Source organism: Aethalodelphis obliquidens, unplaced genomic scaffold (assembly GCF_003676395.1).
Source record: "Aethalodelphis obliquidens isolate GAN/ISIS:26980383/991018 unplaced genomic scaffold, ASM367639v1 scaffold49, whole genome shotgun sequence".
Classification (NCBI taxonomy): Eukaryota; Metazoa; Chordata; class Mammalia; order Artiodactyla; family Delphinidae; genus Aethalodelphis; species Aethalodelphis obliquidens.
Window position 1 is genome coordinate 2,655,791 of NW_020837993.1, and position 25,312 is coordinate 2,681,102.

Genomic DNA, 25,312 nt, shown 5'->3' on the forward strand with positions numbered 1-25,312 from the left:
TACCATGATAACCTTGGAGGAAAGTCAGTAAGAAATTATGTGGGAAGAAGGGGGTGTAGCAGATGCTGTCAGTCCAGCCATGTGTGCATTTCCTGAAGATCTGCTCTGCTCCTGTGAGGGAGAAAATATGGGGCATTTACTAACTGGTGCACATCAAATCAATCCTCTTTTCATTATGCCAAAAAGCTTCTTACCAAGACCTTGGGTCCTCTGCTTATAACACTTTTACAGGGAATTGGATTTCTGTGCCTTTTAACATTGAAAAGATGTCTTAAAAGATGTCTTATGGAAATCGATTGTGTGTGTGGGGGGGTGGGTGTGGGTGTGTGTATTCTATTTTCTTTGAGACTTCTTTTTTGACCCATTGTTTTTTGGAACTGAGTTGTTTAATTCCTACGTGTTTAGAAATTTTCTAATTGTCTTTCTGTTATTGATTCCTTGTTTGATTCCATTATGGTCAGAGAACATTGTATGATTTCATTTTATTTATCTATTGTTTAATTGATTTCATTTTTAAAAAAGTTTGTTGAGGTTTATTTTATGGCCTAAGAGATAATCTATCTTGGTGAATGTTTCATGGGCACTTGAAAAATAATTTATACTTTGTTGTTGGGTGAGATGTTTTATAAATATGAATTAGAGCCTGATGATTGGTTATCCTGTTCAGGTCTCCTATATCTCTGATTTTAGAGGCTGACCAGAACTCTAGTAGCTCTATAAGTTCCTGAGAGGGGAGTGCTGAAGTCCCCAACTATAACTGTGCATTTGTCTGTTTCTCCTTTCAGCTCTATCAGTTTTTACTTCACCTATCTTGAGGGTCTGTTGTTTGGCCTATACACATTTAAAGTCATTCTATCTTTCTGGTGGATTGATCCTTTTTAATAACTTTTTAAACTCCTTTTGTTGTCATTGAGCCCTTCATGGTTCCTACGCCTCTTCGAGGTAGTTTTAATAACCTATATTTTCCCAGAAAATCTTCAATGGCATTGAAGTTCTCAAAATATTTTGTTGTCCCAAAGCATATTGTGTGTGTCTATGCATACAAGGTATTTTTATATTTACATAATATAAACAACTATGTGCAAACACTATATGTACTTTATAGCGTTGCTTTGGAAGATTTTATAATATACATAAACGTGATTGTACCCTCTGTATCCATTTGCAAATTGCTTTCCTCACTCAACGTCATCTTCTCCAGATGTATACATGTTGACACATAAAGATACCTCATTGCTTTTAACTGCTGTGCAGTAGCCTTTTGTGTGAATACACATTAACAGTTTATCCACTCCCACGCCTGGTTTTTCCTGTCTTGAGTTTTCATTATTCTGTGGGCCTGGGTAGGCTCTGTAGGCGAACAGTTGGCAGGACAGCTAAGCGAGAGTTAGTCACTCTCTTCCCTACCTTCTGGTCTTTTCTCCTCTCCCCACACCACCCATCTCCCTTCTCCCTGTCCTCCCCACTAAACGCCATACTCCTCCCGGGGCTCCTCTTCTTTTCTGAAATCTGTCTTTGCAGTTTTTCCATGCCAACTCTTTATTTATACCTTGGGAAGCTTTCTCTACCCGTGTTGAATTTTCCTCACCCCAAGGACTATGATTTATTCACCTCTGTGCCCCATCTCCCTCCAGATCTACTCAGCTCCCAGCATTGTTCTAGAATCTGCTGGGCATTCAATCAACATTTTTTTAAATCAGCACATCAATGAACAAAGCCTGTAGCCTTTAAACAACTTATAGAGACCACTCCCACTCGGCTAGGCATGGACTCATCTGAGCATGGAATAAAATCCCACAGGGCATATTGTCTATTTTCCTGGAGAAGCTGTTCAAGAGCCAGGCTCAGGAATCCTCCAGGCCTGCCCTGGCCGTGGCCCCCACTGCTTTCAGGGATGCTCGGGTGAGGGCCTGAGGGGGGAAGGCCCCTGACCCCCAAACCCAAAGGGATCAGACCCCTAATTGGGACAGATTTTCAGGGGTGGCAAGCGAGAGGTACAGGGCTTCTGCCCGTCTAGCTGGGGAGTCACCAGAGACCACCTGTAAAGTTATGGAATTCCCAAATAATAATTACAATTAATTGAACACTTAGGGTAAGTAACCCAGGGACATCCCTTGGCACTTGACAAACACCTGGTCATACTTGCAGCTGCTAATATTTTAGGATTTATTAGGTCCAAGGCTCTGGGCTAAGTGCTCCTCACAGATTTTTTTTCTTCATTTCACCTTTTCAAGAACCCTATGTAGTAGGAACTAGTAGTAGCAGCAGTAGTAGTAGTAGCAATAGTAGTAGCAGCAGTACTAGTAGCAACAGTAGCAGTACCAGTAGTAGCAGTACCAGTAGTAGCAGCAGCAGTAGTAGCAGTAGTAGTAGCAGTACCAGTAGTAATAGTAGCAGTAGTAGCAGCAGTAGTAGTAGCAGCAGCAGTAGTAGCAGTAGTAGCAGCAGTAGTAGTAGCAGCAGCAGTAGTAGCAGTAGTAGTAATAGTAGCAGTAGTAGCAGCAGTACCAGTAGCAGCAGTAGTAGTAGTAGCAGCAGCAGTAGCAGTAGTAATAGTAGCAGTAGTAGTAATAGCAGCAGCAGTAGTAGTAGCAGCAGCAGTAGCAGTAGTAGAAGCAGCAGTAATAGTAGCAGCAGCAGTAGTAGTAATAGTAGCAGTAGTAGCAGCAGTACCAGTAGCAGCAGTAGCAGTAGTAGTAGTAGCAGCAGCAGTAGCAGTAGCAGTAGTAGTAGCAGTACCAGTAGTAGCAGTACCAGTAGCAGTAGTAGCAGTAGCAGCAGTAGTAGTAGCAGTAGCAGTAGTAGTAATAGTAGCAGTAGTAGCAGCAGTGGTAGTAGAAGCAGCAGTAGTAGTAGCAGTAGTAGTAATAGTAATAGTAGTAGTAGTAGCAGCAGTACCAGTAGCAGTAGCAGCAGTAGCAGTAGCAGTACCAGTAGTAGCAGCAGTACCAGTAGTAGCAGTAGTAGCAGTAGCAGCAGTAGTAGTAGCAGCAGTAGTAGTAGCAGCAGCAGCAGTAGTGGCAGTAGTAGTAGCAGTACCAGTAGTAGCAGTAGCAGTAGCAGTATCCCCACTTTACTGATAAAGAAACTGAGGCTCAGATGAGGCAAAATATCCCACTCATGATCACACAGTAAGTGGCAGAGCCAGGATACAAACCCAGGTGGTTGTGCTGTCTCCAAATGCCCTTTTTTCTTCCCTCTGTCCCTCCCTTCCTTCTTTTCTTCCTCCCTTTCTGTTAAACATGATTTTTTATTATACAAAGAAAACCTGAATATATTTTTCTAAAATTCCAGACTATATACCTAGAGTACAAATCTTTATTATCCTCCCTCTTCTCCCATCCTAATCTGTGCATAGAAATACAGGGCTTTTATTTCATTTTGAAGCTTCTGACTGGTTTTGTTTTTGTTTTTTGGCTGTGTTGGGTCTTCGTTGCTGGACTCTGGCTTTCTCTAGTTGCGGCAAGTAGGGGCTACTCTTTGTTGTGGTGCACGGGGTTCTCACTGTGGTGGCTTCTCCTGTGGCAGAGTACAGGCTCTAGGTGCACGGGCTTCAGTAGTTGCAGCACGTGGGCTCAGTAGTTGCGGCATGCAGGTCCTAGTGCGCACAGCCTTCAGTAGTTGTGGCGCATGGGCTTCGTTGCTCCGCGGCTTGTGGGGTCTTCCCGGACCAGGGATGGAACCCGTGTCCCCTGCATTGGCAGGCGGATTCTTAACCACTGCACCGCCAGGGAAGTCCCCTCTGACTGTTTGGGTTTTTTCTGAGCTATATAAGTAACTGCCTTTATTATGTTTATCATCATCATCATTAGGTCCTGAAAATTCAGAAGTAAATAACACACAGTCCTTGCTTTCAGGGAGCTGATAGACAAGTAGTATGGAAACACATGATAAACCATTAAGCCAATCAACATGCAGGACAATAATTAAAAGTTTTAATAAATGTAGTGGAAGAAACAAACAGAGGACTGGGGGAGATGATGTAGGAATAAGGATGATACAGGGACCTTAACCAGAGATTAGATTGTGGAGAAGAGCTTTTTGAGGAGATGCTAAAACCTTGTGGTGGATTTGCACTGTGTCTACTTAGGTTTCTATTTTCCAGAATTTTCTTCCTTGCTTAGTTCTTGTTAGGGTGAGCCATAGAGACATTTTGCATAAGATTTGGAAAACAGAAATAAAGCAGCTTCCTTTTTTTTTTTTTTTTTTTAACGCTAGGAAGTTTGGTGCAGGGCTCTGGGACTGTCGCAACTCAAATGTGAAGTCACCGTTCTGCCGGCTCTCATGCTGATGCGGGGCAGCAGCCCAGCCTGCAGCTCCTGCAGCACCTGCTCCAGCGTGAAGCAGCTCTTTCTTCAGCTGCTCCAGATGCTGGGCTGGTGACTACAGCCTAGTGATGAAGGGTGCTAGCTTTTCCTATACCACTTGCATTGTGGAAGTTGGTCCGGAGACAGTGAGAGACAGGTGTGGATTCCTGTTCACCCCATGGGGTCTGACTGGTTTTTAAATGATTTTTTTTCTTTTTGGGGGGTAAGCGATAGATTTCCACAGCTCAGAAATCAAACTCTAACTATCCAGCACTCTCTCCATCTCTGCCCTGCATCATCCCCACCTCCGTCCTCACCCACAGGGGACCACTGGGCTCACTTTCCCCATGTCCTCCCAGAGCATCTTCATTTACATCCACGCATGGACAAGTGTCCTTTCTGATTTCTCCCAATTCGGGCCCCAAAGGTAGCACACTGTCCACACTGTTTTGCATTTTCAACAGTTGTTTATGAACCATTGTTCCATACTGTGTTTTGCCTCTGGTTTGTGGGAAGGAAGGGAGTAGGGCAGGCCCCGGGCAACATTTCTCAAAGGAGGCATTTGTTCTGTGATGTTCTCTTAGCTTCCTTCCTGCAGCTCATTCCCACCCCTCTTGGTCCAGCTCCACCACTGCTGGGCCCTGGATGTCTAAACATCCTCCCTGACAGCTCTGCACGTGCCCGACCAAAGCCATTACCCTCTTTGTCCTTCCCACACCCCCAGGATGCACTGCTTGGTACGGAAGCATGAGTGTCCCCCTGTATCGAGTAAAGAGCTAATGGTGGCGTTTCTGGCAGTGTGGGGAGAGAGCCTTTGGGGAAGGGGCTTCATGGGTACTGCCCAATGGAGCTCGGCAAGTGGCTGCAGCATCTTGGGGTAGAAGGAACAGCAAATCCGGAAAGCTTCTTCCTCATGCAGCGCCCACACTACCACCAGGTGAGGGCAGGACACCGTCCGCCTCCCGCAGCTTCTGTCCCTGCCCACCACAGCCCTGCCCTGCTCCTTTGTGCACCCATAGCTGAAGTGATGACTCACCAGTGACCTTGATCCCAGCTGCTCCCTCAGAAGAGCAGTCGTCGCCTCCCAGCCTCTCCCTTGGGAACCAAAGCTGACAAAGCCATCTCCTGCCACAGCCTGGCCCTGGGCGGGCCCCACCTGACCCGCCATTTCGGGGGAGCTTGACCAAAAATGGAAGATTTGATTGAATTTATCCAACACTGAGATCAGAAACTACTGACTTCATGGTGGCTAATACTGCCCCTAAAACCACCTGCAATTCATTCTGAATTGATTGAATACATATGTATGGAGAGCCTCCTATGAGCCAGGCACTGTTCTACGTCTGGAAATGGAGCAGTGAATACAAACCCTTGTTCTCCTGGAACTTACATCCTGGGAGAGCAGGCCGCCAATCAGATCCTCCCACACCAAATAAAGTGTGGTGTGTGTGTGTGTGTGTGTGTGTGTGTGTGTGTGTGTGTGTGTGTGTGTGTGTGTGTACTGCCAATATTTGTGTATTTGTACTGTCAACCAGGAATACCTATAGATGAACAAGTAGGGTTTATTACTTGTTGCAACAAAGGAGCCCACACACCATAGGGGAACCGAGGGCACCTCAGCACAAGGGTGTTAGGAAGAACGTAGAACAGGATTTGGACTTTGGCTGGGTGGCGTGGGACAGGGCCTAAGAAAGTGGGGCTTTGACCTGGATTGGGTGCTGCCAGAAAGCAGTGATGAGTCTATGATAGGGTATCTTAGTAAATCTCATATAAAAGGAGAGAGACCAGATGGAGGTCAAAGCTGTAATTAATGAAGAAACAGCAGTCACTCCTATTACCCAGGAGACACAGATTTGGGTATTTTGTGGCTTGGACAATTCTCATGTTTTGCTGTGTTCAGACGTGATAACGGAGTGATCTTGTTTTTGTCTTGACACATCGTGGTCACAGAGGGACCTTGTCTGATGGTGACATCCTACTAAATTGTTTCCATTCAACGGGAGAAGGGCAAAGCCTAGCTGTGCGTGCAGGGCCAGCTCCCAGATGTCAAGGCTGCTTCTCTGTCAAGCTCTCTCTCACTCTGTATATAATATATATGTAACTTCAGGCGGAAGTAAGTGCTTTGGAGATAGAGAGGGCTAGGAGTTGCCAGCGTGGGGAACGTGGTTACTTTGAAGCAGGTGGTCAGCGAGGCCTTAGGGAAGGTAGTGTCTGAGCAAAAACTTGAGGAAGCCAGGAGAGAACCACGTGGACATCCGGGGAAGAGCTTCCTGGCTAGAGTCAGCAAAGGCCTCCACAGTGGGAGTGGGTTTGGCTTGTTTGAAGGGGGCTTCTTTTGTTGCGGAGCACGGGCTCTAGGTGCGCAGGCTCGATAGTTGTGGCACACGGGCTTAGTTGCTCTGTGGTATGTGGGATCTTCCTGGGCCAGGGCTCGAACCTGTGTCTCCTGCATTGGCAGGCAGATTCTTAACCACTGTGCCACCAGGGAAGCCCGCATGCAGCAACAAAGACCCAACACAGCCAAAAGTAAATAAAGAAAATAAATAAATTTATAAAGAAGAAAGGGGGCCAGTGGGCCTGGAGCAGAGTGAGTGAGGGGCAGGGCAGTGGAAGAGAAAGTGTGAGGGGTGGTCCAGGCCAGATGGGGTCAAGCCTGTTGACCAATGTGAAGAATTTGGCCTTCATTCTGAGTGAGATGGGAGCCATTGGAGGATTTTGCAGGGACAATGGACACAGTCAGATTATATAATAAAAAGTCCCCTCTGGCTGCTTTTGAGACTGGACTCTAGGCAGCAGAGATGGGAAATGCTTCAGGAGGCTGCTGAGATGGCCCAGAGGAGGAGAGATGATGGTGGTTTGGACCAGCCTGGTGGTGGCAGATACAGTGGTATGAAGTGCTCGGACTGGACATGGATTGGAGGTAGGGTAAAACAGAATGGTGCCAAGATTTTTTATTTGAGCAAAAGATTGAGTTGTCCTTTCCTGAGATAGGGAAGCCCACTGAAGGAGCAGGATGTCTTTTGCAAAGTAGTGCAGCGGGAGCTCAATGGAGGTGTGCTAAGGTGAGGAGGTGTCCCTAGAAATCCAAGCTGAGGTGTCGAGTAAGCAGATGCACCTGTGGGCCTGAAGTTCCTGGAGAAGTTTGGTGGGAGTACAGATATGGGAGCTGTCTTATGTTTATCTGAGCATAAGGCATGGGCCTGGATGAAATCACCTAGATCTGAGTGTACAGAGGGAAGAGGTTTTGTTTATCTGCACTCACTTCCCAGGCACTCCAATATTTGGAAATCTGGGAAGTGAGGAGAAATCAACAGAGGAGACTGGAAAGGAACATCCAGAGAGGTAGGAGAACCAAGAATTCAATCATCTATTAACAAATATGTATTGAATTCTGAACATCACCTCAGAATTTCTAAGACCTTAGATTCTGAACTGCTGAAATATGGGACAGATGGCAATGCCAGGAGGGGAAAAAAAGGTGTGGGCCAAGACTGTTCGTTGACACCAGGAATTTCTTCCCTCTTTCTTGATAAAAGAAACCTGACTCTGTTTGGAGAGGCAATGTACTCATATAAACGTCTACATAAGATATAAATGGAAGTATCATGTGGGACTTTTGCAGCTTGCTTCAATGGAGCTAACACGGTTGGGAGGCACACATCTGCTCTTCTACTCTTATTCCTTCCTGCTGTATGAAAGATAGATGTTATAGTTGGAGCTCCAGCAGCCATCTGGAATCATGAGGCATCAGCAAAAGGAAACCAAGCATTAAGGATGGCAGAATGGAAGTACAGGAGCCCATGCTCTTTAAAACTGTGGAGCTGCCAACTAGTCATAGATTACTTAACTTTAGATTTATTTTTCATGAGCAAGAAACAAACTTCTGTCTTTTTAAAATTCACAGTTATTTTAGGTTCTCTGTCATAATGTTGCAAAATCTGATTCTAACTGAGCTGAGATTTATTCATAGGTTTTCAAAACTGTGTGCACAACTTGTGTGAGGAACCAAGTTGCCTACACAGCTTGTCATGGTCTGTGCCCTCCCAGGACTCCCTGTGTGGTGGGGAGGGCTAACAGGAACATGGGTCATTACAGCATTGGCTGGTAGGGGCTATGATGGTGGTTGTGCTCCAGGGTCTACAGTGAGAACTGAGACAGATGGCAACGCAAGCTGCGTCCTCTCTATTCCTTTCAAATCATATCTAAATTCAATGACTCAACAAGTGTTCTTGGTCTGATTTTGTTCCCTTGCCTACATTTAATTTTAATTTATTCCAGTACCTAATTTAAGCTTGGAGTTGAGGAGGGGAAAAAATGATAATGTGGACCAGATTTTAGATGGTTGGCACTTATGATTTCACAGAGAGTCTCAATGGAATAATAAGCAATGGTTATGAACTTGCTAAGAATCAATTTGGTATGTGGAGCTTCATCCAACTAACAATTATATAAATACTCAAGCTCTAGAAAATTGGCAGGAGGCTAAAATTACAAATGTGATCGATGTCATTTCTTTAATGGACCAATTATTTTGATGCCTCCTTTTCTCCTTGGAAGGCACCTTAGCAGCACACTTGGCTAGCTTCTTACCTCTGACCAAGACTGCTCTTGACTAACAGAACCTTCGTGTCTTACCCATCTCCAGATCTAGGCCAAATGGAGACACAAATCTATATTGAGCAATTATTAGGTACCAGGCCCATTACATGCGTGCTCTTATCTAATCTTTACAATAACCCTTCAAAATAGGTTCTAGAATCTTCCTTTCACCAGTAAGAATCCAACACCCAGAGAGCCTGAGCACTCTGCCTCCAGTCCTAAACAGCTCTTGAGGGTAGAGCTGGGATTCAAACCCTTTCCTCTGTACCATGCTGTTTCTCCCCAAAATGCCTAGTGTCTTCCCTGTCATCTTACAGACTTTTAAGCCTGGAATCTCTTCTGTCCAATCTAAACAGCTTCCTACCCATGGGCTCTCCTTTCCAGTTTCCACCAGTCAAAATCCTACACCTCATCCAAATCTTTTGGGCAGTCGAATCACCTCCCCAATAAACTTCCTTGCACCTCCCATCAGTGTGAACTGTGCTTCCTGGGAATTCTCCCTGCCCCATGCTTGGCTCTTATAACACTTATCATTTTCTGTACTTTACCAGGGCTTTTTGCATCCTTTTTGTATCCTACCTGAATTATCCATTTTCAGCGGGAGGGAGGAAAGAAAGGACATTTTGTTGCACACTTACTTTGTCATAGGAGTTTTTCTCCTTTAATCCCTCAGATAATCCGATGAGCACTTTTTACCTGCCACGTTATAGATGAAGTTAGATATACAGCAACCTGAAGTGGTGGAATGAGATGCAAACTCAGAAAGCAAGAAGGAGAAATTATAATTTTCCCCACTCTGAGACTAGCCCATCGCTCAGGCATCCAGCAAATGTTTGTGGAGTGAATTAATGAATGGATGAATGAATGAATGAATATTTGAAGGTCGGCTTACAAAGGAACTTAGTGAGAAATGACACTGGTAGGAGAGCTAAATACATATCCAAGCACAGATGGGGTTCAGTGGCTGAAGAAAATCCCAAACACTGAAACGAGCTCCAAATAAAAAGAAACGGTTTCCTTAACACTTTCACAACTAGGTGAAAGGTGTGTCTCCGCAGACCAGGTACAGAAGACGCATTTGCAATCTACAGAGCTCCCTCCTTCGGAAAGCTCTGGAACACAGTCGGGTTTTGTTCGCAAACTTCGGCCGCGGGGGCGGGCAGGGGCCTGTTCCTTTAAGAATCTGGTCGAAGTCCTTTTTCTCTCCCTGCCCCCCCCCCACTCGCGGTGCTGGGGAAGCCCAGCGCCCACCCCTTTCTCCTCTTGCTGGCTTAACTACGGGTTCGGATGCCCATCCGTCACAGAGGCGCCGCCTCTGATTGGCTTCGAGCCGGGAGGCGGGGCGGGAAGGCCGGAGAAACTAGTTTGTTGGCGGCGCCCGGGCTGTACCTCAGTAGCAACGCGCTCAGCGGCTTTTGCGAGCTGGGGGAGGGGAGCAGCGGCGGCGAGGGCTGCGGAGCCTCGCGCGGGCGGCTAGGGGCCTCTGAGCGCGGCGGGTGGCGACGCCCCGAGTGGTGAGTACCCGGGCTGGGCTGGGGGCGCCGTCCTCGGGCCGGTCTAGCCGCGCGCCCGGCCGCCGGCTTTGGCACTTGTCACCACCCCTCACCCCGGGCCGGGATCGGGAGCGCCGGGTCCTGCGCGCCCCGCCGTGGGAGCCCCCGGCAGAGTGAGCCTCGCGGGACCGCGTGCCCCGCGATCAGCACAGCGGGGCTCGAGTGTCTGGAACCGCCTCGGCCACCTCGGGGTCTCGGAGGGCTGGAGTCGGGGACAATGGTGGGGAGTGGAGGTCTGTAGAGAGCCGTCTCCTCCCCAACCCCGTTCCTCCCTCCTCGCGAGTGCCGGGGGACCCGGCGAGGGTATTTGCTGAAAGCTCTGAGCGAGAGAATGAATTGTTTTGCAAATGGATGTTGCGCGCGGGAGCTGCAACTCTTTCCCCTGGGAGTGCTTGATTCATTGAGTCCGCAGACTCTCTTTTTAAAAAATTACTATCGATCCTAGAAAGTGGAGGCTGCCTGTCTTTGAGGATGTGAGCAGTCCGGCTTTGCGCCGCGGGCCGGGCGAAGTCCCCGCGCACTTGACGCCGAGGGCCAGATGGTTGCCTGCCTCGTGCAGAGCGAGGGCCGAGGGTTTTAACCAAGGGAAAGGTCATCCACGCGAGCCCGGCCCGGAGTCTCCTGTGCCCCGGCCGTTTACGTCCCACCTGACAGGGCCCCTTGTCTCTGTTTAGAGAGCTGTGGAGCAGCAGAGGAATGGTCACCCGTCCTAAGCCCTGCCCACCTGCCCCCCAGGGTGGCCGCCACCCTAGCAGGTCCAGAGCAAGCCTTCTCTGGCCCTGGCTGTCCTGTTCACCCCATCTTGCCCTGGCTCCGGGACCCCGCAGTACTTGGGCACGCCCCCTACTCCTTTTCTCCCTCGTGGTTGCTTGAGAAGCTTTCTGGTTGGGACTCTGTGCCCCCAGGGGCACCAGACATTTTTGTGCTGGTGCTTCAAAGAGCCCAAAGTTCATTTCCACTGTCTCTGAGCAGAGAAATCTTTATAGAGATCTTAACAAAGGGGGTGGGGTGGGGGCCGACCCAGGTACCCCGCAGGTTTAACGCAGCCACTCTTGGTCCTGCTGGGTTGCTTTGAGCAGGGGGAAGGCTCCCTGAGCTTTGGCCCTCCCTGGTGAGTCAGGGCAGAGAAGGCCAGGTGTCTGGGCCTTTTAGTTTCACTCTGGTTCTGGCGGCGTGACTGAGGGAGGGAAGTTGCCAGGGGGAGAGGAGGCAGGAACCCCACAGTCTGATCACAGGCCAGACTCTGGTGACTCTGACTTGGTTCAGGCCCTTTGGGACCCTGAGCCTCAGTCTGCCCATTCACAGGTGGAACCGATGCTCTTTGAGCCCAGGTGTGCTGTTAGTATTGCTAAGGGGGTGTTGGTGAAGGCTTGCATTTGGGGACTGGGAGGAGTAGGACCCAAGGTCCACCCCACCGGGGGCAGGTTTGGTGTCCTTCTAACACGGGGTCCTTGAGTCCCCAAGCCGTGCCTTTGGAGGATGACGGAATCAGTCTTCTGTGCCTGGCAGCTATCTCCGTCTTGAGCCATTCCCTTTGTCAGGAAGTGACTCCATGCAGGTTACTCAAAGGAAGGTAGAGAGAAATGGTAGAGACCTTCCTCCCGGGGCTCAGGCTGCAGCCGGATTTATGTATGTGGTGCAGAGAGAGGAGCCGCGGGCGACTGGCACACTCCACCTCAGAGGTGGCTTCTGCAGCCTGATGCCCCTTAATAGCATCTTAAACCTGTGGGCGCTCAGTGTGGGAGAGGAGAGCAGGAAGAAAGAGGACGATTACCCGGGCCTTGGACTTCCTGGTCTGCAGCGAAAGCAGGCTTGGTTCTTCCCATCCCATTACCGTGATGCACGGTTGGGGGGGAGGTGGTCAAAGGGAGTGGTGGTTTGTTCATTCATTCGTTAACCGATTAATTGATTCATGGTTTGAAAGGGCTTGATTGGGACCCTGCCTTCGGGGAGCTCCTGGACCAGGTGTGCTGGCATGCGTGTGGCTTAGAGGCCCTGACACATCGAGGTGTGCACAGTACCCCAGTAACAAAGGCAGCAAGGGGAGCTGAGGGGACACAGGAGGTGCGCGGGTGGTGAAGGCTTCCTGGAGAGATGATGCCTTGATTAAGTAAAGATGAGAAAGGCATGTGGTGGGCTACCACCTCCCCCCATCCACTCACACTTCTCCCAGAGGCCACTTCATTGCCAGCCTCCAGGCAGGTGCAGGTTGAGGGCAGAGAGCATGCAGGTGGGAGGTGATGGAAAGGTTCACCTGGGACTGTGGTGGTCTGGCCCAGGAGTCCCCCAGGAAGATGGGTGGCTTCTGGATACAGCAGATCTGCTCAGGGGATCATGGGAGACCCCACCCCACCAGCCCCAAACACCAACCCATCGCCTGAGCCCTTAGTGCCGCGGTACCAGCCCTCAGTGTGGGTGTGGCCTGAAAACGGAGGGCCCTAGCAGAGCTGGCACAAGAAAACAGAGTGGCCAGACACAAATGAATTGGCTGATTGAGATGCTTCTTTTATGAATTGGCTGATTGAGATGCTCCTTTTCATCTGATGTGGTAAATTTCATAATTGAATTGCCTTAGGCAACCAGGGCTGTTGAAGCATTTTCCCAGCCAGAAAACACTTAGTTGGGACAGCTGCGGGGGGTGGGGTGGGGAGAGTGTATGCATCCACAGCTTTTACTCACAGCATCCCAGCAGGCCTTTTCCCTTAGGAATCTGGGTCTGTCCCCAGGTGATGGAAGTCAGCCCAGCGTACCCTGTAGGTTCCACCCCCTTTTGTAGACCATCTGGCCCCTGATCAGCACTGCTCCCACCCCAATCTGATATGTAGCTAAAGCTGATACCTGTCACCTTCAGGCACTCACCTTGCCAGACTTACTCCAGTTCCCTTAGCTGTTAGGAGCATGGAGGGGGGATTGTGGGATGGAGGGCAGAGAGAGGGCTCAGGGATGGGAGGGTTCCCTGTTACTAAGTCTCTTCAGCACCAGGTTGGGGGATGGGGGGAAGAGCATGGGCTCTTTGAACTGGACTCGGGTTCAGATGTTGCTTATGTGTCTGTGGTCAGCCCTCTCCGGGGGTCCCAGCCACCTGCACCCACCCTGCCCCCTCCCTCTGGTGCCAGTAGATGCTGTTCTTTCTTACTGCTAAACCTTTCCTTCCCAGCCCTGTCAGTGACCTTTTGGATGAAAAATGGTAGGCGTGTGTGGCTCACTAACCTGTTTTTAAAAGTGCCAGCTCTGTAGTCTCAGAAATCCAGCTTAGTTGAGAAATTTCACTGTATTTTCTGCAAATACATAAAAATCTCCCAAGCCATTCCCTCCCCCAACGATGGTCTCCTGCACCTCTGGGACAGGGTTTAGATGAGGCTCTCTGGGCCCCACCTTGTTTCAGCGTGACTGAGGCCCAAGGCCAGCTGCACCTCTTCACCAGCTATCCCACAGATGGGACCCTCACACCTGGACCGTGTCAGCAGAAAGAGCACTTAAGTGGGGGTCTGGGAGTCCTGCTCTGCCCCTACCTGCTGTACGACTTCCTGTAGGTCCCCTTACCTCCATGGGCCTCGATTTGCTCTTCTGTGAAATGGGTGGATGTTCTTCGGTACAATGCTTCTACTAAATGTCTTGCTGTAAAATCTCAAAAGGTCTTGTGTCCTCTGGTATTAAGTAGTTTTATAAGGCTTGAGTTACTTGCATAGCTCTCTTGGGCAGGAAGAGGGAGAGGTGGCCGGTAGAGTGCAGAGGGGCTGAATTAGAAGGCAGGAATCTGGCGTTCTAGCTCCAGCTCCGCCTCTGATGGGTGCTGTTGGCCTTTGGGCAGGTCACCTTCCGTCTCTGGGCCCTCATTTTTCCACCTGTAGAATGAAAGTGGTGTAGTAGGCAGGCGCCCCATTTCCTTTCCTTTCTTGGTGAGTGGAAACTGAGTCAGACTTTCCCGGTAACTCCCCTGCCTCTGTCCACTGCCTTGGAGTTTGGGGCCCAGGTGTGAAGGGCAGCAGGTGTGGGAGCACTTAAATTGACACCCCCCACCCAGCCTGGAACAGATGGGGTGAGACCTCGCCTGCGGAGTGTCCGCTGGGCATAGAGCCTAGGGCCACCTCTGAAAGGAGAGACGGACAAAGGCTTCCTAGGGGGCAAGAGGGATCTTGAGGGAGCCCAGGGAGACAGAGGAGGACGCCAGTCTCCCTGCCTTCTGCACGCAGCACTTTGCCAAGGAGGCGCCTGCAAGACCAGTCTGATGGCTCCTCCTGCGAGGAGGCGGTAGGCGGGGGCTGAGCAGGGCCGTGGGAGAACTGTGTCTGCGGCTGCCGAAGGGAGGACCCCTTTGTCGCTCCCCACCCACCTCCGTCTGCCAGGAAGTCACCTTGGACTGTCAGCCGCCCTCCCGTCAGAGTAGGATGTGGGGATAGGATGAAAACTCAAACTCAGACTTGCTTATTTTCTGCCTGCTCCTGTTGGGCCCCCAGGGAGAGGCTGACCACAGATCAATCTAGGCTGAAAGGAATTAATTTCCTAATTAAGATAAGGAAGGCTTGGCTCATTCAAACCCCAGGATGAGCTGCCTGCCAGATTTGCAGTTGGCCAGGTCAGATCTGTCTGGTCAGGAGTGAGGGCCAAGAGACGGAGGAGCTCTTTTTCTAGAAAGCCATGGCGATTGCATCCTGCATCCAGAGTTCAAGTTCTGCTGCATCCCAGCTGGGCTTGCGAGACCCTGGGCAGCAAGTCCCTTAACCCGTGAGCACCTGTATTATTTGCGGCTTTGGAATTCCGAGGGAGCGAGACGTACAGCTCCATTCAGGCAACAGACATTTATTCAGCACCTTCTGAATGGCTCACCCTGGACAAGAAACTGGGAAGGGAAAGTCAGGTTCAAAGAGGGTCTGTACTTGCAAGCTCGGCCTCTGGCCTGGGAGACAGACAAGTAGTCAGGTGGTTAGGGGTCAGCACTAGGCTGTGAGCGGCGTGGCCAGAGCCATTGGACACGTGAGGAAATGGACTGTCGTTTGTGTCTCAATTCCTAATGTGCCCAACGAATGTTTTTTGCCGTCTGTTTTTCTGCCAGGATCTGCGATGCAGCAGAGAACAAGGCAAGGTCCCCACCATCCTGGGGCCCCCATTCAACTGGGGGAGGCAGACCACAGATGGATAAAATAAATAGAGCTGCGGTTGGGCTGCAGAAAGCGGACGGGGAGGTGTGAGGAAAAGGATCAAGGTGGGGCATCTGCTTAGACGAGGGGGCTCTGGGCTGGTGACATTTGAGCCGAGACCTCCAACACGGCAAGAGGCAGCTGTGGGAAGATCTGAGGAAGGGGGTGCCCAGCAAGTGCACAGGCTGGGAACATTGTGGGCTGGGGAGGGGGTTGAGACGAGACCCAGAGATAGGCTGCAGCCATTCCATCCTGGAATCTTCTGATGCGTAGGGAGCCTGAGGAAAACATGTTCCTTTTAAGTTGTTTTATTGTCTTTAATTTCAATCATACATCAGTAGGTTCCCTTTATAAACAAACAATATAAGAAGAAACGGAGCATGGTATGAAAGTGGCCCCATCCTTGGTATCTGTCAGCAGTTTGGGGCATACTGTTCTCGTCCCCCTTTTCATATACAGATTTTGTGCTTATGTAATTTGGATCACACTCAGTACAGTGTCTATCACTTACTGTGTGGTGAATCTCTTTCTCTTTTCACAGCAGTGTAGTATTCCATGGTGTGGCCAGGCCACCATCTTTCAGCTCATAGTCTCCTAACAGGAGACGTTTTGGTTGTGTCTGATTTTTCTTCCCCCCTATACAATCCATGAAGTCATGCACATCCTTGATCATACGTCTTTCTGGTCTTTAAATTTTCATTGTCAAAACCAAGTGCTGTTTGCGAAGACTAGTAAGCCAGTTTTCTCTCCCATTGATGGTGTCTGGGAGCCCACTTCCCCACGTCCTCACCACGCTTGTTATTATCCACATTTCCCCTTTTAGCTACTGTGATGGGGGAAAAGGATCTCATTATTCCTTAAAAAAAAAAAAAGTGATCCAGTTTATTCAGGCTTTCTCTTTTTATTGTAATCCATCGTTGTTTTTCCCAGAGGATCAAGGTTTAGCGAGTGCTGCCTCTCGCTGGTCTGACCGCGGCTGGGGACTCAGCGAAGCCTTTGCCCTGTGTACTCATCTGTGAAATGAGGTCCTTTTAATCCCCGCCCTGCCCCCTGCCAGGCTGCTGCGTTTTGGGCATGGGAAAACATTCCTGAAAGTTCATTTTATGCTGAAAAGCTCTGCAGACATCATGGGTTTTACTAGTGAAAGGCAGATGTCTGGAGCCTGGAACATTTGAATGGATGTGAGTGTTTCTAAACAGCCAGTGTGTCCAGGGGAGGGACTAGGCTGGCTTTAGGTGGGACGTCTGCCTTGCATCCCTGAGATGGGGAGGGCCTCACCCAGCCGAGTCAAATAAATGAGCCAGGAGGGCAGAGAAAGTTCTCTAGCTGGTTCTCTAGCTGGTCTAGGGACAGGCTCAGAAAGGGGCACTGGTCACCACAGACTTGATCCCCCATTTATCTGTTGGTAGAGACCAAAGGCTGGGGCTCCTAGAACTTTGTGTATTTCCATGTTTGTTACTTTGGGGGTCCTTGTCTGTTTTCTTGTAACAGAAGGCTTTAAGATAAGCAAAAGATTGACAAAAGGGCCTTTGTACTTGATTTGGAGACAGAAGGAGGGGAAGCTGTGGGGATTGATAAAGGAAAGGTGGGATCAGGGCCAAGGAAAACCAGGCCCATGTGGTCCCTGGGCGGCCTCAGGCCCCATGATGCAGGAGCCAGGGAGCGGGCTGGGCCCCGGAGGAATTCATCACTGCTGGGATTCAGGTGCCTGGGGTATATATAGCTAGGCTCTCCTGTCCTTCCCCAAGTGGGCTCTAACACAGCGGGTCCACACCTTGGGGAGCAGCATCCAGACTTGGCTGCGATTGCCCTGCTGCCGCCTGGGACCTAAGCCCTGGTGGAGGCTTCTGTTATCCCCACCAGCCTGACCTGGTTGGGACAGCTGTGGGGAGCTGGGGGGGACTAGGCCACAGACAGGAAGGTGGACAGACATGGCGGGGGGGGCGGTGATAGCAGCGAACGAACAAGCAGGTGGACAGAGGGCTTTGGTCGGGAGGCATCCTGCCTTTGTACCTCTGCAGCCAGTGGGCGGGAGGAGAGAAGGCTGAGACCTTGGATGCAGGCACATCTTTGCATTTGTTAGGCATCCCATGGTTCTGAGGGCTGGGTTTTTCATGAAGGGAGTGAGGGGAGCATCTCACTCAGGAGCTGGCTCGAGGGCAGTCCGTGAGGGCAGGGGCAGACTGGGTCCCACCCCACTGCCACCCCCAGCCCAGCCTGCAGGGGTTTGTGGAGTCAGAGTGAGGTCGAGTCGCCAGGTTTTGTTTCAGGCACCAGGATCGACTGGTCTGTCCGTGTTGCAGGAAGTTGCAGCTGCTATTTTTACTGCTCCAACTAGGACTTTTTACAGGAAGGTACAATTACAAGCAAAATGTCAGGGTTTGGCTGGCCAGCTCATCCCTGGGAGGCTGCCACAGGCCAAGGCAGGGACGATGGTGGTGTCGGTGGGTCTGTAAAGCAAGACATTTGCACGTGGACACACCCCTACCCTGGGTGCCCGGTGGCTTCCTGTGAACTGCTTGCAGTGTCTATATAGTTTTCCTCTAGGCAGAAAAGAGGACTTTGCTGGGATTTGTCCAGGTTAGTGCACCTGAACACATTATGATTGGCTGGTCATGAGATTATGAAGCCAATCTGGGGAGCTGTAAGCCATTCTGTTCCGGACTGCTCAGGAAGCTGAAATTTTGTTAAATGAAATTATTGAGACCCTACGGTGTGATAGCCACACTGCTAAGTGCTAGAGGTAGAGATGGATCAGACAGACCCCGCCCTAGAGCATCACCCATGCAGCATTAAGGATGCAGAATGTGCCATCCCTGAACCCTTTGGACAAGCACCTGGTATGTTTTTAATTTATATGCCTTATGGCCAGAGGCCAAGCAGGGCTTACATTAGCTTCTGTTGTGGCCTAACGGATCACCACTAACTTAGTGCCTTAAACAATACCTATTTATTAGCTCACAGTTCTGTAGGTCAGAAACCTGGGCTGGCTCAACTGGGTTCTCTGCCTAGGCTGTCACAAGTCCAAGGTCAAGTACCAGCTGGACTGGACTGTTATCCTGAGGCTCTGGGGGAGGATCTGCTTCCAGACTCATTCAGGTTGTTGGGAGAATCAAGTTCTTGGTGGTTGTAGGACTGAGGTCCCTCTCTCCTCCCTGGCTGTCAGCTAGGTGCTGATCTTGGCTCCTACAGGTTGCTGCATTCCATGCCAGATACCCCATCTCTGAGCAGCAGTGGAGTGTCAGATCCTTTCCTGCTTCAGATCTCTGACATCAACTTCTGCAATCAGCTGAAGAAAACTCCGCTTTAAAGAGCTCACGTGATTAAGTCAGGCCCACTCAGAGCATCTCCCTATTTTAAGGCCACCTGATTAGTTAGTAACATCATTAATTATATCTGCAAATCCCTTTGCTATGTAGGTAACATGGTCACAGGAGTAAGACCAGGGGTGGAGATCAGGGTGCCATCCTTGAATTTTCCTGCCAAGAGCTTGTGCCAACAGGGGCTACAACAGCAACAGTATTGATAACAGCAGGTCTCATGAATAGAGTGAATTTTGTGTGTCCCACTGTACTGGGCTCTTTACATGGACCTTCTCATTTAATTCTCAGGATAGCACATTGACACTTATTCCACCCGCCCCATTTTCCGGATGAGTAAAACTGAGGCTCAGAGAATATAAGTACCTTGGGCCAGTCATACAGGTAGAAACAGCAGTGCTGGGATTTGAGACCAGGACCTTAGCGCCTAACCACCCCCTCAGGGTGCTCGAGGCCAGCATCTCCAGTTTGATTACTGTGATATGCAGAATATCGTGTAGGACAGGGATGAGGGTTGCTCTTTCCCATCCAGCATTTAAAATACTTAAATATGAAACATACCAATCATATTGCAGGTTAACACAGCAGACACTGAGGACCTCTCACGTGGATCTTTTTGATTCTTATTCCAGTGGGTATTTGTGGTTAATCTACTTCCCATTCAGCAATATTATCGATCTAATGTATTCCAGGCAGCAAAGATGACACAGAATAGTGTCCTCGATGAGTCAAAATAGAAATAAAGGCAGAGTACCCAATGCCCTGAAGAAATAAATAATGCTGGACTAGAGAAGAACCCTCACAGCACCGCAGCAAAGGGCCAACGGGTATTAGAATGTTAATTGTAGGAGACAAGACAAAAATGTTCTCTTTACTCTCTGCCATGTTCCTGGTGCATAGCACAGGACCCAGCACATGGTAGGTGCTCAGAAATTCCTTGTCAGGTTAATTTTTTCAGTATCTACTATGTACGAGGCCCTGTACACGCCAGACAGATGCCAAGTCCAGGGGAGGGTGTGAGCGTGAAAAGAGAGGGCTTATGGAGAGAGGGAGTGGGGATGGGAGAGCTGGAAAGTCCGGCATGTGCCCCAGCGAGTGGTGGGGGAGAGGGGCTGGGGACCAGATTGCACAAGACTTGGATGTCCAAGCCTCCTTGAAGCTTTTGAGCAGGAGAGAATGGTGGTCAAAAGTGAAGACCGGATTGCCTGGAGTGAGAGAGACTGGGGACAGGGCCTGTTCATAGCCCATTCCGCAGCTGTGAAGTCCTCACCTTGTTTCTGACGTAGGACTAGCCACACAAGGGACCCAGGAAGGAGGATTTAATGGAACTTGGTGGCCGAACGATATGCTAAAAATGTATGTATGAATGAGTTGCAGTTTCTGGGCACCCATGTATTTGGCTATAAATACACGTTACATATGTAATTTCAAGAGACCAAGAATCATCAACTGCAAAGCCCAAGGGCAGCAGCCCATGCGTGCCCCCTGTAGTTTGCCGTTTCAGGCGCCTTCTGCAAACCACCAAGGTCTGTTATTTGGGGGAAAATGAGGGGTCCTGTGGTGAGAAGAAAGCATCTGGTGATGGAGGGAGGCGCAGAGCAGGCTGGGTTCTTCGAGGGGAGGCCGGCCAGCGGGGATCAGAGGGCGCCAGCTCCTGTGCCCACATGTCCATGCAAGCTGGGGAGGGGCTGAGACCCTCCGGGCAGGTGATTCCACTCTCACTGCCCTTCACTTTCCATGGCAGTTTCTTTTTCGAGTACTTTTAAAAAAAACATGGTTAATGTGTGGAGGATGAGGAAGTTTTGCTGACCCACTGTTCTCACAGTGTGGTCCCGGACGGTCCCTGGGATTTTTTCGCGGTCCATGGGGGTCAAAACTGTTTTCATAGTAACACCCAGATATTATTTGCCTTTTTATTTGCCTTTTTCCCTTTTTCCCATTCCCTCCAAGTGCATAACCCCGTGACCCAATGTTTTCCAGATGACCATTGCATGAAGTTACTAAATCATGCATGTGTAAGTGAGCCAGAGTGCAAGACAGACCAGGAGACGGGCAGGTCATGGAGTACACAAGGGCACCGCACGGGCTCAGGTCCCACACTGCAGCTAATCTTTAAGAAACTAGTGCTTGACAAGTCTTAGTGTTTTGTCAAAGAGGAATATCCAAAATGATCTGTAAAGGCTCTTAAAATCTGTTCCCTTTTCCAACTCCCTGTCTGTATGAGGCTGGATTTTCTTCTAGTCTTCACAATGAAAACATTTTACAATGTTTAGGAGTATGGAATTAACACTTACACACTACTATATATAAAATAGGTAAGCATTAAGGATTTACTGTATAGCACTGGGAACTGTATTCAGGATCTTGTAATAACCTATGATGGAAAGTAATCTAAAAATATATATATAACAATCACTTTGCCGTACACCTGAAACTAACACAATATTGTAAATCAGCTATACTTCAATTAAAAAAAAAACACGACATTTTACAACAAATTGAATGCAGAAGCAGTTAGAGAGTCTGGCCACTATTCTCAATAAAATAAATTTTTTTTTTGAAACTAGATTTATGAAAAACAACTGTTACTTATGCTAACATATAATGAGTTTATTATTGTTCTTCAGGTAACTAGTATACATTTCAATTTTGTCTCAGTTTTAATTTTGTCTGTGATAAATTTCAGTAGGTTAAACCATGTAACAGAAGCCCCTTAGGGTCCTCAATCATTTTCAAATTGTAAAAAGATCCTGAGACCAAACCATTTGAGAACAGGAGTGCTAGGCAAAGCCCTTGCAAGCTGGGGCCTGGGTGTGGGCCCTGAACCCAGCTCTGTTCATCTGTTTTCCCCTTTTAGTCCCTTGGCAATCCTGCGAGGTTGGTGTGATTATTTTCACGTCCATTTTACAAATGTGGAAACCGAGGCACTGAGCATTTGAATACCCAGCACAGGCCTCGCAGTATAGAGGTGGCAGTGCCAGCAAGCAGGGAGGTGCCAGACCGACCTCCCTGTTCCCCAGGCAGGGAGGAAGGCAGGCGCCTGAGAGAGAGCTTGTAATGCAGGCCTGGTCTGTGTCCTCAAGTTACGAGCCGTTGGACGTAGTGCGAGCTCTTCAGGGTGGCATGGGGCCTGGCAGGCGGGGAGGCACACTTCCACACACTTCCTCCTTTCCTGAGGCCCAGGAAGGCAGACTCAGGTTTGCTAAGTGGCAGGGAGGCACTTGGGAAATCAAGTGTTTTTCATTAAAAACAGCATCTCCTGTTCAGGCACACACGGCGTTTGCAGCCAGGAAGGTGGTTCTTTCTAAACAGCCCACGTTATGCCTTTCGAGCAGGGACTTTGGAGCAAAACAACTTTGAATACTGAGGATGTGTGCGCGTTTCTTACCTTCTCTGAGCCTCAGTTTGCCCACCTGTACAATAGGGACCGTGACGCCTCAAAGAGGTGCCGTAAGGATGAAATGAAAGAAGGCACGTGCAGGGCCTGATGCAAAAGCTTGTTCACAGCCAGGTTCGAAAAAAAGTGACTCCGGGACTTCCCTGGTGGTCCAGTGGTTAGGACTCAGCACTGCACGGGGCACAGGTTCGACCCCTGGCTAGGGAACTAAGATCCCACATGCTGTGTGGCATGACCCACCCCCCCACCAAAAACAAAAAAGTGACCCTGCATCTGGCACAGTGTCCGGCAGGTTCAGGGGTGTGTGTGGTGGGGACAGCCTCCCCACCCTCCTCTCCAGTGGTGGCTATCAACCCATTTCTCACCCAACCTACCAGAGACAGTCTGCAACCCCAGCAGGTGCATGTGTGTGTGTATTACGTGTCTATGTGTATGACTAGGTAGTCGGTTTTTAACAGATGTAAGAGATGGCATCCTATTCATAGCACTTCTCGTTTTAGCAGAGAAAGCCAGTTGCTTATTTTTTTATATATATAGTTCTGTAGTACTCCATTGTATGAATGAACCACCATTTCTTTAACTGGGCCTCTTGCCTGTGAACATTGAGCCTGTTTCCAGCCTTTTGCTTGCAGCCAAGAGCGTGCAAGTGTGATGGAGGGCAGGATTCCTGGGCGTGGAGAGGCTGGGGCAGAGGGCTTTTGTCATTTTGAAAGATCTTACCAAAGTGCTCTCCAGCTACACTCCCCTGCCCTCCTCCCTCTCCATGGGAGGGGAGAAACAGAGCTGTGTCTTGGGCTTTAGCAATTGAGGCACATTCCCATTCTGGTTCGACAGCAGCCCTGGCAGCCTGGAGTAGAACGAAGCTTCTAGAGCACAGGGAGAAAGAAATCCACGAACAAGTAGCTGGTGCTTGACTTTTTTTTTTTTTTTCCTTCTGTCCTGTTCTGCGTGTGCATTTTCCTCCCAGGCTGTCACTCCAGGTGGCTCACTGAAAGTGATATCTAGGCCACAGTGCTTTTAATGACTCCATCTGTGGGCCTCTGTGACTCTTTCAGGGGACCAGACAGGAAGAGAGACAGCCTCCCTCCAGGCCCCCAGCCTCCCTCTGTTTGCCAGGGGCCCGGCCAGTCCTGCTGAAGAGGGAGGAACCTAGGACCAGGAGGCGGTGTTTGCTTTGTACGGGGGCTGTTCTCTGCCCCTGCTTGTTTCTCTCTGTCTCGCTCTGGATAAATGAAAGGAAACAAGTGATCTCAACAGATGGGCGAACCTGAGCACCAAGTGCTTTGTCCCCTCTGTGGTTAGACCAGGGATGTCCATTTCATTGGCCCCACTCCCGTCTGCAGCAATAGCTGGGCTTGCAGACCCCCAGCCTCGGGGGCCAGAGACAGTCCAGGCGGCCCCACTGAGCTGAGGGGCAGCAGGATGCGGCAGTGGAAGCCAGGTGGCAGCTTCTCTCGGCCCTTCCCTGCCGAATTTGGAGGCATCTGAGCCACTCCTCCCGTAGCTGAAAGAAGCCTCTTTGTTGCAGCGGTGGTTTCGTTAAGCATGGTAACCAGAGCTTCTATGACAGTATGACGTCACACATCTGTAATTCTTCTCCAAAGATTTTTATCTCAAGAGAATACAGTGATTCATAATACACCACAGCAAAGACGTTATTTGTTCATTGGATACAAATGCAAAACTGTGGATGAATGAATTAGTAAGTCATGGTGCTTATATACTTCACAGACATTAAAAATTATAGCTGACAACCCCAGAGATGCTGGGATAAACCAACCGGTTCATCCCAGTGTCTGCATGCAGGAGACCCCTGATCAATCTGTGTTCAGTGGTGAATGAAGGATAGGAGCATGCAAACTCTGTGAATGGTAAAAACAATGTGAAAGTGTGTTCTGTAGTTGCAACAATGTAAAATGTTTGTTTTGGGATAAAAGCAGAAAATAATAAGCCAAAGTGAAAATAGTCATTGTGTTTGCAGTGCCTCTCAACCTTATCACTTCCCCCCACAAACCTTTTTGGACCTTTTATTCCTAATTGCACTCAACCCCCTTCCCCGCCATAAATTTTAATACCAGATACGCTCTAAGTCTGTCTGTATGTATGTCTGTGCTTTGTACCTAAAACAAGTAAGATTTTTTTCTGTCTTCCAAGAACCAGTTTTTGCCTCCTTAGGACAGTGTTTCTGCCCACCACCTCCTGACCCCCTCAGCCCCCGTGAGGACGTCTGTGTCGGGGCTGTGATTCCTGGGGATTTGTCGTCTTTTGTGTCGTGCCCTCACCTTTGTGTTCTCTTCTCAGTAAAAATGACTGAGCTCCTGGGTATGCCTGTTGGCCTATCTCAGTTGGTTCGTGGAGCTCACACTCAGAAGAGGTGGTCCTGGGCAGAAAAGGGGGCGTCAACCATCCGTGGCTGCATCTGCTGGGCTGGGCCTATGGCTGGGCAGTCATTACAGGGAGTCATTCCCACATATCCCTGCCCGGTGTCCCAGCCTGAAAAAAGCACTCAGACCAGTGCCTAGTACATAGTAAGTGCTCAGTCACTATGACTTATTGGTAGTAGTACTGTTGTCATTACCATTCATCTCTGAGCTGCTGTTTTCTTATCTGTAAATTACAAAACTAATAGGGCATATGGCAGGCTTGCACCTCTGGTGCTGTCCCGGTGAACGAAGCTACGTGACTCGTTTTAGCTAATGAGATGGGGACAGAAGTGATGTGCGTCTTTCTAAGGCCAAGCACCGAATTGGCAGTGCCACTTTCCAGAGCGTTCTCTATTTTCCCATTGGCATGGTGACTGGTGACATGGCGACTACTCTGTCATCTGGGTCCCTGGGAGTGACAGTGATGAGAAGAGTACTCTCTCCTCCCCTCCCCCCTCAACCACCAACTAACCCACAGCGCATGTAGCATAAGAGCGAAATGTCTCTGTCCTCAAAGCCACCGAGATTCGGGGGTGTTTGTTGCTGCAGCACAACCTAGCTCATCTTGATTAAAA

At 49.5% G+C, this 25,312-nt stretch overlaps 1 protein-coding gene across 2 annotated transcripts in view; it reads left to right on the forward strand.

The window, feature by feature from the left end:
- The first annotated feature begins 10,302 nt into the window (after window positions 1-10,302).
- Window positions 10,303-25,312, forward strand: part of KLHL25 (kelch like family member 25) — a 55,849-nt gene continuing 40,839 nt past the window's right edge. Inside the window, exon 1 of one of the 2 annotated variants that reach the window (XM_027083125.1) lies at window positions 10,303-10,420. The gene's annotated coding sequence lies outside the window, so the exon portion shown is untranslated. The remainder of the gene's footprint in view (window positions 10,421-25,312) is intronic. The other variant, XM_027083127.1, reaches the window with a different exon arrangement.